This window comes from Trachypithecus francoisi, unplaced genomic scaffold (genome assembly GCF_009764315.1).
Source record: "Trachypithecus francoisi isolate TF-2019V2 unplaced genomic scaffold, Tfra_2.0 Lachesis_group18, whole genome shotgun sequence".
Taxonomy (NCBI): domain Eukaryota; kingdom Metazoa; phylum Chordata; class Mammalia; order Primates; family Cercopithecidae; genus Trachypithecus; species Trachypithecus francoisi.
In genome coordinates this window covers 54,060,998-54,076,023 of record NW_022681463.1, presented here as the reverse complement: position 1 = coordinate 54,076,023, position 15,026 = coordinate 54,060,998, and positions in this window count along the sequence as shown.

Sequence of the window (15,026 nt, the reverse complement as noted above, 5' to 3'; positions counted from 1 at the left end):
TAGTTACCTCTTTGAGTAAGTTCAACGTCTACTTTACTATGTCTCTGAATACTCATTACATTATTAATAAACTTGTATTTGTCTTATTTATTATCCCTTTCAATTTTATTCCTCTATTAACTTCAATGTATCTTTTCTGGTTTGTCCCAAATATTAATATTTAGATTTCTGGTAATCTTTGCATATGGTAATGTTTGTTGTTGTTGTTCACCTGTCGTGTTATAGGTTATGCTCAGGTATTCCTGCCTCAGGAGATACTTATGTAGAGTCAAGAGTGTGTCCTTGATGCTGGTCAGAATGTGCTTGTTCTTTGTATTTTGAGTGTTATAATTTCCTATCAATTTTGGGGGGTTACAGTACAGAGACACTATCTTGACTGTCCATATCTAGTCATTGTTTTAGTTTGGGAGCAAATGTCTTTGTTGCTCAAATGGGAGAAGAGAAAATATTAATATGCCATGGTTTGCCAAATAGGTTTCCTCAATAATCATCTAGATGGTTGCACCTGGTGACATCATCTTTCTTGTATTTATCTAATTTTTTATATGGAGTCATTATAGTACCAAAATCAGATTGCTCAGAATGAATCTTTCATAGGTTATATGCTGAATTTATATTTGTGAACTTGTTTTTCTGTGGATCTGCACTGTCCGTTTGTAATACAGGGAAGCTTCATAGCTTCATGTCTGTTGATTGTACTCTTCAACTTCTAGGAGATTATCTTTATGTCCTAGAAAAATCAAATCTGAATGGAGCTTCTTTTCTCCATTTCTGAAAATCAAACCTGAATGGAGTTTCTTATCTCCATGACACAGTTTGAAAACTTTGTCAGGCTGGATAGTATAATAATGGGGTTTAGGATGAAGGCTGCCAAACCAGATAGATGTGAGATTTGGGCTGCACAGACTACATAGTAATGATGTGATTTAGGATTGTGGCTTTTAGTCCGAAGATATCAGTCAACTCCTCAAGTACAGACTGACATCAGCCACATGAGAAATCTGTCATTTCTATGTAATGAAGCCACAACAAAAATTCTGAATGTTTGAACCTCCAGTGAACTTCCTTGGGTGTCAACATTTTGTGCTTATCGTTGTGTATCTATGCAGGATCATTAGTTTTAAAATATATCAGAGGGGCGGAGCAAGATGGCCGAATAGGAACAGCTCCAGTCTCCAACTCCCAGCGCGAGCGACACAGAAGACCGGTGATTTCTGCATTTTCAACTGAGGTACTGGGGTCATCTCACTAGGGAGTGCCGGAAAATCGGTGCTGGTCAGCTGCTGCAGCCTGACCAGTGAGAGCTGAAGCAGGGCGAGGCATCGCCTCACCTGGAAGCGCAAGGGGGAAGGAAATCCGTTTTCCTAGCCAGGGGAACTGAGACACACAACACCTGGAAAATCGGGTAACTCTCACCCCAATACTGCGCTTTAAGGAAACAGGCACACCAGGAGAATATATCCCACACCTGGCGGGGAGGGTCCCACGCCCACGGAGCCTCCCTCACTGCTAACTCAGCAGTCTGCCGCAATCTATCCGCAAGGCAGCAGCTAGGCTGGGGGGGGCGCCCGCCATTGTTGAGGCTTAAGTAGGTAAACAAAGCCGCTGGGAAGCTCGAACTGGGTGGAGCTCACAGCAGCTCAAGGAAGCCTGCCTGTCTCTGTAGACTCCACCTCTGGGGACAGCCCACAGCTGAAGTCCAATAGGGGAGGCAGCGGGGGCCGGTGCAGAGGCCAATGACTCTGTCTGACAGCTTTGGGGAGAGCCGTGGATCTCCCAACGTGGAGGTTGAGATCTGAGAACGGACAGACTGCCTGCTCAGGTGGGTCCCTGACCCCTGAGTAGCCTAGCTGGGAGACATCCCCCACTAGGGGAAGTCTGACACCCCACACCTCACAGGGTGGAGTCACCCCTGAGAGGAAACTTCCAAAGGAAGAATCAGACAGGTACACTCGCTGTTCAGCAATATTCTATCTTCGGCAACCTCTGCTGCTGATACCCAGGCAAACAGGGTCTGGAGTGGACCTCAAGCAATCTCCAACAGACCAACAGACAGTCCTTCTGACTGTCAGACAGAAAACTATCAAACAGGAAGGACACCTATACCAAAACCCCATCAGTACGTCACCATCATCAAAGACCAGAGACAGATAAAACCACAAAGATGGGAAAGAAGCAGGGCAGAAAAGCTGGAAATTCAAAAAATAAGAGCGCATCTCCCCCTGCAAAGGAGTGCAGCCCATTGCCAGCAACGGATCAAAGCTGGTCAGAGAATGACTTTGACGAGATGAGAGAAGAAGGCTTCAGTCCATCAAACTTCTCAGAGCTAAAGGAGGAATTACATACCCAGCTCAAAGAAACTAAAAATCTTGAAAAAAGAGTGGAAGAATTGACAGCTAGACTAATTAATGCAGAGAAGATCATAAACGAATGACAGAGATGAAAACCATGACACGAGAAATACGTGACAAATGCACAAGCTTCAGTAACCGACTCAATCAACTGGAAGAAAGAGTATCAGCGATTGAGGATCAAATGAATGAAATGAAGCGAGAAGAGAAACCAAAAGAAAAAAGAAGAAAAAGAAATGAACAAAGCCTGCAAGAAGTATGGGATTATGTAAAAAGACCAAATCTACGTCTGATTGGGGTGCCTGAAAGTGAGGGGGAAAATGGAACCAAGTTGGAAAACACTCTTCAGGATATCATCCAGAAGAACTTCCCCAACCTAGTAGGGCAGGCTAACATTCAAATTCAGGAAATACAGAGAACACCACAAAGATACTCCTCCAGAAGAGCAACTCCAAGACACATAATTGCCAGATTCACCAAAGTTGAAATGAAGGAAAAAATCTTAAGGGCAGCCAGAGAGAAAGGTCGGGTTACCCACAAAGGGAAGCCCATCAGACTAACAGCAGATCTCTCGGCAGAAACTCTACAAGCCAGAAGAGAGTGGGGGCCAATATTCAACGTTCTTAAAGAAAAGAATTTTCAACCCAGAATTTCATATCCAGCCAAACTAAGTTTCATCAGTGAAGGAGAAATGAAATCCTTTACAGATAAGCAAATGCTTAGAGATTTTGTCACCACCAGGCCTGCCTTACAAGAGACCCTGAAGGAAGCCCTAAACATGGAAAGGAACAACCTGTACCAGCCATTGCAAAAACATGTCAAATTGTAAAGACCATCGAGGCTAGGAAGAAACTGCATCAACTAACGAGCAAAATAACCAGTTAATATCATAATGGCAGGATCAAGTTCACACATAACAATATTAACCTTAATGTCAATGGACTAAATGCTCCAATTAAAAGACACAGACTGGCAAACTGGATCAAGAGTCAAGAACCATCAGTCTGCTGTATTCAGGAGACCCATCTCACATGCAGAGACATACATAGGCTCAAAATAAAGGGATGGAGGAAGATCTACCAAGCAAATGGAGAACAAAAAAAAGCAGGGGTTGCAATCCTAGTCTCTGATAAAACAGACTTTAAGCCATCAAAGATCAAAAGAGACAAAGAAGGCCATTAATAATGGTAAAGGGATCAATTCAACAGGAAGAGCTAACTCTCCTAAATATATATGCACCCAATACAGGAGCACCAGATTCATAAAGCAAGTCCTTAGAGACCTACAAAGAGACTTAGACTCCCATACAACAATAATGGGAGACTTCAACACTCCACTGTCAACATTAGACAGATCAACGAGACAGAAAGTTAACAAGGATATCCAGGAATTGAACTCATCTCTGCACCAAGCGGACCTAATAGACATCTATAGAACTCTCCACCCCAAATCAACAGAATATACATTCTTCTCAGCACCACATCGCACTTATTCCAAAATTGACCACATAATTGGAAGTAAAGCACTCCTCAGCAAATGTAAAAGAACAGAAATTATAACAACTGTCTCTCAGACCACAGTGCAATCAAACTAGAACTCAGGACAAGAAACTCAATCAAAACCGCTCAACTACATGGAAACTGAACAACCTGCTCCTGAATGACTACTGGGTACATAACGAAATGAAAGCAGAAATAAAGATGTTCTTTGAAACCAATGAGAACAAAGATACAACATACCAGAATCTCTGGGACACATTTAAAGCAGTGTGTAGAGGGAAATTTATAGCACTAAATGCCCACAAGAGAAAGCAGGAAAGATCTAAAATTGACACTCTAACATCACAATTAAAAGAACTAGAGAGGCAAGAGCAAACACATTCAAAAGCTAGCAGAAGGCAAGAAATAACTAAGATCAGAGCAGAACTGAAGGAGATAGAGACACAAAAAACCCTCCAAAAAATCAATGAATCCAGGAGTTGGTTTTTTGAAAAGATCAACAAAATTGACAGACCACTAGCAAGACTAATAAAGAAGAAAAGAGAGAGGAATCAAATAGACACAATAAAAAATGATAAAGGGGATATCACCACTGACCCTACAGAAATACAAACAACCATCAGAGAATACTATAAATGCCTCTATGCAAATCAACTAGAAAATCTAGAAGAAATGGATAATTTCCGGACACTTACACTCTCCCAAGACTAAAAGGAAGCAGTTGAATCCCTGAATAGACCAATAGCAGGCTCTGAAATTGAGGCAACAATCAATAGCCTACCCACCAAAAAAAGTCCAGGACCAGATGGATTCACAGCTGAATTCTACCAGAGGTACAAGGAGGAGCTGGTACCATTCCTTCTGAAACTATTCCAATCAATAGAAAAAGAGGGAATCCTCCCTAACTCATTTTATGAGGCCAACATCATCCTGATACCAAAGCCTGGCAGAGACACAACAAAAAAAGAGAATTTTAGACCAATATCCCTGATGAACATCGATGCAAAAATTCTCAATAAAATACTGGCAAACCGGATTCAGCAGCACATCAAAAAGCTTATCCACCATGATCAAGTGGGCTTCATCCCTGGGATGCAAGGCTGGTTCAACATTCGCAAATCAATAAATGTAATCCAGCATATAAACAGAACCAAAGACAAGAACCACATGATTATCTCAATAGATGCAGAAAAGGCTTTTGACAAAATTCAACAGCCCTTTATGCTAAAAACGCTCAATAAATTCGGTATTGATGGAACGTACCTCAAAAAATAAGAGCTATTTATGACAACCCACAGCTAATATCATACTGAATGGGCAAAAACTGGAAAAATTCCCTTTGAAAACTGGCACAAGACAGGGATGCCCTCTCTCACCACTCCTATTCAACATAGTGTTGGAAGTTCTGGCTAGGGCAATCAGGCAAGAGAAAGAAATCAAGGGTATCCAGTTAGGAAAAGAAGAAGTCAAATTATCCCTGTTTGCAGATGACATGATTGTATATTTAGAAAACCCCATTGTCTCAGCCCAAAATCTCCTTAAGCTGATAAGCAACTTCAGCAAAGTCTCAGGATACAAAATTAATGTGCAAAAATCACAAGCATTCTTATACACCAGTAACAGACAAACAGAGAGCCAAATCAGGAATGAACTTCCATTCACAATTGCTTCAAAGAGAATAAAATACCTAGGAATCCAGCTTACAAGAGATGTAAAGGACCTCTTCAAGGAGAACTACAAACCACTGCTCAGTGAAATCAAAGAGGACACAAACAAATGGAAGAACATACCATGCTCATGGATAGGAAGAATCAATATCATGAAAATGGCCATACTGCCCAAGGTGATTTATAGATTCAATGCCATCCCCATCAAGCTACCAATGACTTTCTTCACAGAATTGGAAAAAACTGCTTTAAAGTTCCTATGGAACCAAAAAAGAGCCCGCATTGCCAAGACAATCCTAAGTCAAAAGGACAAAGCTGGATGCGTCACGCTACCTGACTTCAAACTATACTACAAGGCTACAGTAACCAAAACAGCATGGTACTGGTACCACAACAGAGATATAGACCAATGGAACAGAACAGAGTCCTCAGAAAATACCACACATCTACAGCCATCTGATCTTTGACAAACCTGACAGAAACAAGAAATGGGGAAAGGATTCCCTATTTAATAAATGGTGCTGGGAAAATTGGCTAGCCATAAGTAGAAAGCTAAAACTGGATCCTTTCCTTACCCCTTATACGAAGATGAATTCAAGATGGATTAGAGACTTAAATGTTAGACCTAATACCATAAAAACCCTAGAAGAAAACCTAGGTAGTACCATTCAGGACATAGCCATGGGCAAGGACTTCATGTCTAAAACACCAAAAGCAACGGCAGCAAAAGCCACAATTGACAAATGGGATCTAATTAAACTAAAGAGCTTTTGCACAGCAAAAGAAACTACCATCAGAGTGAACAGGCAACCTACAGAATGGGAGAAAATTTTTGCAACCTACTCATCTGACAAAGGGCTATATCCAGAATCTACAAAGAACTCAAACAAATATACAAGAAAAAAACAAACACCCATCAAAAAGTGGGCAAAGGATATGAACAGACATTTCTCAAAAGAAGACATCCATACAGCCAACAGACACATGAAAAAATGCTCATCATCACTCGCCATCAGAGAAATGCAAATCAAAACCACAATGAGATACCATCTCACACCATTAGAATGGCAATCATTAAGAAGTCAGGAAACCAAGTGTTGGAGAGGATGTGGAGAAATAGGAACACTTTTACACTGTTTGGGATTGTAAACTAGTTCAACCATTATGGAAAACAGTATGGCGATTCCTCAAGGATCTAGAACTAGATGTACCATATGACCCCGCCATCCCACTACTGGGTATATACCCAAAGGATTATAAATTACTCTACTACAAAGACACATGCACACGTTTGTTTATTGCGGCACTATTCACAATAGCAAAGACTTGGAATCAACCAAATGTCCATCTGTGACAGACTGGATTAAGAAAATGTGGCACATATACACCATGGAATACTATGCAGCCATCAAAAAGGATGAGTTTGCGTCCTTTGTAGGGACATGGATGCAGCTGGAAACCATCATTCTTAGCAAACTATCACAAGAAGAGAAACCAAACACCGCATGTTCTCACTCATAGGTGGGAACTGAACAATGAGATCACTTGGACTCGGGAAGGGGAACATCACACACTGGGGCCTATCATGGGGAGCGGGGAGGAGGGAGGGATTGCACTGGGGAGTTATACATGATATAAATGATGAATGATGGGTGCTGACGAGTTGATGGGTGCAGCACACCAACATGGCATAAGTATACATATGTAACAAACCTGCACGTTATGCACATGTACCCTAGAACTTAAAGTATAATAAAAAAAAAAAAATATATATATATATATATCAGAGACTATTGTGAGAAGTATTATACCTCCTTCGTATATTTTGAATGAAGAGCTAACATATTTTGCTGAGAGATTAGGTATGAGGTGAAAGATAAGGGTCAATTATAAAGCCAAAGGTTTTGCATTGAACAGTTGGAGGCATGAATGTACCATTTATTTAAATGGGAAGTTTTCAGTTGATTTAGTTTGGGAGAAAAAAAGTAACTTGTTTTTTGTTAGGATATACGTGAAGTTCCTATTAGCATGCCAGAGGAATAGTTGAAAAGACAGTTATATATATCAGTGTAGAATTTAAAGCAAAATTTCTGCAATTGATTTGTAAGTCATGATTTAAAAATGTACTTTAAACTAGGAGGTTGAATGAGTTAACCAAGTAGCTTGAAATCATATAAATGGTTTAAGTAAAAGATCTCAGTAAATTAGCAAAGAAAATTGAGAGAAAGTAGGCTATAGGTCTTAGGGGAACATTCAGTAGGGTGTGGTGTTCTGGAAGTCAAGTGATATAAGTATTTTAGAAAAGAAATCAGGATCAATAGCCTCTAGGGTTGCTGAAAAATCAAATAAGATTAAGTCTAAGAAATAGCTATTGAATTGGGCATAATAAAGGTTATTGTTGACTGTAGATTTTTTTGAGTTTTGAAGGTAAAATTTTGATTAATGAAGATTATAAAGAATATTATGAGACACATTTAGACAGTGAATATAGATAAATCTTTCAAAGAGATTTTCTGTAAAGAAATGAGCAATAGCTAATGGTAAAACTATACTGTCAATGTGGTTTTGGTTTTGAATAATGAGGTCACTAAAATATTGTATGTACATTCAAGAAAATAATCCAGCAATAAATGCAGGAGAAAGGCAGAAGAATTATGAGAACACCAAATTGTGTCTGACTCAGGAAATGAGATTATGTGTTTAAGAATGTTGGATAGTCTTAGAAAAGAGCAGTATCTTATAAGACAATTATTCCACAAGAATATAAAGGAAGGCAAATTGTATAGGTAACAGACTGGTGTGTGGGTAGATGTGGATATAGAATCTAGTTAAAGAACCAACAGCAGCATAATATACATTCTTTTCATGTGCATATAAAACATTATCCTGGATAAATAATATGTTAAGCAAGAAAATAAGTCTTCACAGATCTATAAAGATTAAAATCAAATCAAGGGTCTTTTCTGCCCACAGTGGTATGAAACTCAAAATCAATAAAGAAGATACTTCAGATAATTCACAAAACACATGGAAATTAAATGTGTTCCTGAATAACCAACAGGTTAATGAAGAAATTAAAAGGGAAATAAAAAACATATTGAGACAAATTAAAATAAAAACATAGCATTCCAAAACATGTGAGATGCAGCAAAAGCAGTTTTAAGAGTTCGAAGTGGATGGTTTATAGTAATAAACCCTTACATCAAAAAAGAAAAAATATTCTAAAGAAAGACCATAATGTTATACCTTAAAGAACTAGACAAATAAGAACAAAACTAAGTACAAAATTGGCAGATGAGGAGAAGTAATAAACACCAGAACAGCAAGAAGCTAGGAAAAAAATTGAAAAAAATAAAATTACGAGTTGGGTTTTGAAAAGATAAAAGATAACTTAAAAACCTTTACCTATACTAAGTAAAAAAGAGAGAAGACTCAAAATCAGAAATGATAGACATTAAAACTGATACTACCAAAATACAAAGGATAATACAAAAATACTATGAACAATTATACACCACCAAGTTGGATGATCTAAAACAAATGAATAAGTTCTTAGACACATTCAACTTAGCAAGACTGAGTCATAAGCAAACAGAAAAATCTTAGCAGGCCAATAACAAGGCAGCAGATTTAATCAGTAAGAAAATGTCACTTATCAAAGAAAAGTCAAGAACTTATGATGTCACTGCCGAATTCTACCAAACATTTAAAACAGTAATACCACTTCATTTTTCTTCCAAAAGTTCAAAAAGAGGAAATTCTTCCAAACTCATTTTAAAAGGCCAGCATTATTCTGAAGCCAATCCCAGAGAAAGATATTATAAGGAAAGAAAATTATAGACAAATAACGCTGATGAACATAATCACAAAATAATATTCAATGAAATACTAACAAACTGAATTTAACAGTACATTAAAAAGATTATTTATTATGATAAATTAGGATGCAAGATGGTACAACATACGCAAATCTATAAATGTGATATACCACTTTAACAGTCATTGACACAAGCCATATGATTATCTCCATAGATTCAGAAAAAACATCTGACAAAATTTAACATTTTTTAATGATAAAATTTTTTAGCAAATTAAGCATAGTGGTAAGGTAACTTAGCAAACTAAAAGCCATTTATGACAAACTAACAGTTGAAATCGTACTCAGTGGTGAAAAGTCAAAAGCTTTTTTGCTAAGATCAGCAACAAGACAAGGGTACTCACTCTTTCCAATACCAGCCAACATAGTACTTGAAGTTCTGCCACAACAGTTTGTCAAGAGAAGGAACTAAAAGGCATTCAGTGGGAAAGGAAGAAGTTAAATTGCCTGTGTTTGCAGTTGATAAGATCTTATCTATATAAAATCCTAAAAAGTCCACCAAAAATTATTAGAGCTTATAAATAAATTTAGTACAGTTGCAAAATATAAAGTCAACATAGAAAAATCAGTAGTGTTTCTATACACTAACAATGAACTATATAGAAAAGAAATCAAGAAAACAATTTCATTTAATGGCTATCAAAAATAAAAATAATTTTAACCAAAGAGCTGAAAGATCTGTATACTAAAAATTATAAATATTTGATGAAAACAATCTAAATAGACACACAAAAATAAAAAAAAATCCCAAGCTCATAGATTATAAGAATTAATAATATTAAAATGTTCATTCTACCCAAAGTTACCTAAGGATTCAATGCAATCCCTATCAAACTTCCAATGACACTTCTCACAGAAATAGAAAAAATGAATCCTAAATATTTTATGGAAACACAAAAGACCCTGAATAGCCAAACCAATTTTGAACAAAAACAAACAAACCAAAAAACAAACCACAAAGCTAGAAGCACCAGACGATGTGACTTCAAAATATGCTACAAAGCTATAGTAATCAAAACAGCATTATATTTGCATAAAGCGACAATGAAACAAAGTACCGAGTCCAGAAATAAATCCATGCATTTATGTTCAATTGATCTTCAACAAAAGTTCTATGAATACTCAATGGGAAAAAGACAGTCTCTTCTGTAAATAAGGTTTGAGTGACTGGATAGCCACATGCAGAAGAATAAAATATGGCTCTTATTTTATACCATTTACAAAAATCAACTCAAAATGGATTAAACATTTAAATGTTAGAACCAAAACTATAAAACTACTAAAAGAAAACTTAGGGAAAAAGCTCCATGATATTTGGTCTGACAATGATTTTATAGGTACAACCCCAAAAGCAAAGGCAACAAAAACAAAAATGGACAAATGAGATTGCATCAAACTAAATGGCTTCTGCACAGCCAAGAAAACAATCAACAGAATGAAGAGACAACCTGTGGAATGGGAGAAAATATTTACAAACCATGCATCTGATAAGGCTTAATATTCAAAATATGGAAGAAAATGAAACAACTCAATAATAAGAACACAAATAACCCAATTAAAAATGTATAAAGTATTTGAATATTTTTTCAAAGATATAAAATTGTCCAACAGCTATATGAAAAAATGTTCAAAATAATTAATCATCAGAAAAATGCAAATTAAAATCACAATGAGATATTACTTCAGACTTGTTAACATGCCTATTATCAAAATGATGGAAGATAACAAGTGTTGGAGAGGACGTGGACAAAAGGGAACACTCATACACATTTGGTGGAAATTTAGTACAACCATTATGGAAAATACTATGGCAGTTCCTCCAAAAATTAAAAATAAAACTACCATATGAATGAGTAATTTCCTACTTGATATATACTCAAAGTAAATAAAATCAGTCTATTGAGAAGCTGTCTGCCATCCCATATTTATTACTTATTCACCATAGCTAAGATGTGGAATCAAGTTAAGTGTACATCAATGAATGAACAGATAAATAAAATTTGGCTTATATACACAATGGGATATTATTAAGCCTTAAAAAAATAAGGAAATTCTATCATTTGTCACAACAAAGATAAATTTGGAGGATATTATGTTAAGTGACATAAGCCAGGCACAGAAAGACAAATACTGCATGATCTCACTTATATGAGGAATCTGAGAAATAAAAAAAAGCATTGAACTCATAGTAACAGAATGGAATAGTTGGTACCAGGGGCTAGTGGCAGTGGGGAAGGGGGCAAGGAAAATGTAAGTCCAGGATGCAATTTTTTAGTTATAAGAATAATAAATTCCGGAGTCCTAATATACAGTATGTTGACTATAGTCATGGTGACTCTAGTTATTGGTACTGTATTGTATACTTGAAATTTGCTGACAGAGTAGATCTCAAGTGTTCTCAGCAAATTCACACACACAAACACACCATAGTAACCAGGTGAGGTGGTAGATGTGTTAGCTTGATTGTTAAAAACATTCCAAAATATATACAAACCAAAGTATCATGTTATACACCTTAACTAATTTTTTGTGGATCAAACATCAATAAATATGTAAACATAAAACAAAGCAAAAAACAAAAAGAAAATAAATCAGGACCAGGCACGGTGGCTCACGCCTGTAATCCTAGCACTTTGGGTGGCCGAGGCGGGTGGATGACCTGAGGTCAGGAGATGACCAGCCTGGACAAGATGGTGAAACCTCATCTCCACAAAAATACAAAAATTACCTGGGCGTGTTGGTGGGTGCCTGTCATCCCAGCTATGCAGGAGGCTGAAACAGGAGAAACACTTGAATCCGGGAGGCTGAGATTGCAGTGAGCCAAGATCATGCCACTGTACTCCAGCCTGGGCAACAGAGCTAGACTCCATCTCAAAACAAACAAAAAGAAAATAAATAAAAAATATGTATTAAATATAAGTATGGAGAGGGAATACTGAAAATTTGGGAATAGAAATTAAAAAGTCTATATTTAGAAGAGTGAGAAAATAGTAAAAAAGAACTATTATATGAACCTTGGGTAGCTTTAAGAGTACAGTCAAGATACAGAAACATAAATTTGAATTGAGATCAGTCACAATGGCTGCCTCTTTAGCTACAGCCATGTTCAGCTCCTTGGATACAGCTAGAGTAGGCAGAGAGATAGATTTAACTAGCGTTATTTACTTGATAAAGAGAGATTGCAAAGTTGAGGAAAAAATATTTGAAAATACATGCAAAAAGAATGACTAGAAAAATAATAAGGAATTGAGGGTCAATGAAAATATTGGTGGATCAAATAAACACAGGTAGAAATGACAAAGGGGATATTACAACTGACCACACAGAAATACAAATACAGATTATATTATGATCACCTCTGTGCACACAAACTAGAAAATCTAGAAGAAATGGATAAATTCCTGGACACATACACCCTCCCAAGTCTGAACCAGAAATAAACTGAATCTCTGAACAAGCCAATAATGAGATCCGGAATTGAATCAGTAATAAATTGCCTACCAATCAAAAAAAAACAAAAACAAAAACAAAAAGCTCAGGACCAGACCAGACAGATTCACAGCCTAATTCTACCAGATATATAAGGAAGAGCTGGTATCATTTCTACTGAAACTATTCCAAAAAACTGAGGAGGAAAGATTACTCCCTAACTCATTCTATGAGGCCAGCATTAGCCTGATACCAAAATCAAGCAGAGACACAATAGAAAAAGAAAACAACAGGCCAATATCCTTGATGGATATTGGTGCAAAAATTTTCAACAAAATACTGGTAAATCAAGTCCAATAACATATCAAAAAGCTTATCCACCATGATCAAGTAGGCTTTATCCCTGGGATGCAATGTCGGTTCAATGTATGTGAATTAATAAATGTGATTCATCACATAAAACTAAAGATAAAAACCACATGGTTATCTCAATAGATGTAGAAAAGGCTTTCAATAAATTTCAATGTTCTTCATATTAAAATATGTCAATAAATTAGGCATCAAAGGAATATATTTCAAAATAATAGGAGGCATCTATGACAACCCCATAACCATCATCATACTGAATGGCCAAAACCTGGAAGCATTTCCCTTGAAAACTGGCACAAGATAAGGATTCCCTCTCTCAGCACTCCTATTTAACACAGTGTTGGAAGTACTGACCAGGACAATCAGGAAAGAGAAAGAAACAAAAGGCATCCAAATAGGATGAGAGGGAGTCCAACTATCCCTATTTGCAGATGACATGATCCTATACTTAGAAAACCTATATACTCAGCCTGAAAGCTTCTTAAGCTAATAAACAGCTTCAACAAAATCCCTGGGTACAAAATCAATATACGAAAATCGCTAGCTTTTCTAGATATCAACAACAGTCAATCTGAAGGCCCAATCAAGAACACAATCCCGTTCACAATTTACACACACACACACACACACAACCTAGGAATACAGCTAACCAGAAAGGTGAAAGATCTCCACAATGAGAATTGTAAAACACTGCTCTAAGAAATCAGAGATAATCCAAACAAACAAAAAACATGGAGAGGAAGAATTAATTCTATTAAAATGGCCATACTGCCCAAAGCAACTTATAGATTCAATGCTCTTTCTATTAAACTACCATTAATATTACTTACATATCTAGAAGAAAAAAAAAAAAAAAAGCCTGAATTGTCAAGTCAATCCTAAGCAAAAAGAACAAAACTGGAAGCACATTGCTACCTGACTTCAAACTATACTACAGGGCTACAGTAACAAAATCGGCATGGTGCCGGCACAAAAACAGACACACAGACCACTGAAACAGCATAGAGATACCAGAAATAAGGCGGCACATGTACAACTATCTGATCTTCAACAAACCTGACAAAAACAAGCAATGGGGAAAAGATACCCTGTTCAATAAATGGTGCTGGGATAACTGGTTAGCCATATGCAGAAGATTGAAACTGAACTTTTTTCTTAAATCATATACAAAAATTAACTCAGGATGGATTAAAGAATTAAATGTAAAACCCCAAGCTATGAAAACCCTGGAAGACAACCTAGGCAACACCGTTCTGGACATAGTAACAAGCAAAGATTTCATGATGAAGACACCAAAAGCAATTGCAACGAAAGGAAAAATTGACAAATGGGACCTAATTCAAACAAAGAACTTCTGCACAGCAAAAGAAACGATTAACAGAGTGAAAAGACAACCTACACAATGGGAGAAAACTTTTGTAAACTATGCATCCAACAAAGGTCTAATATTCAGCATCTAAGAGAAACTTAAATAAATTTACAAGAGAAAAGAAACAACCCCATTAAAAAGTGAGTAAAGGACATGAACAGACACTACTCAAAAGAAGACATGTGGCCAAGGAGCATATGTAAAAAATCTCAACATCACTAATCATTAGAGAAATGTCAATCAAAACCACAATGAGGTACCATCTCACACCAGTCAGAATAGCTGTTATTAAAAAGTCAAAAAAATAACAGATGCTGATGAGGTTGCAGAGAAAAAGGAAAGTCTATATACTGTTGGTGGGAGTGTAAATTAGTTCAATTATTGTGGAAGACAGTGTGACAATTCCTCAAAGAGCCCAAAACAGAAATGCCATTCAACATTACTGGGTATGTACCCAAAGGAATA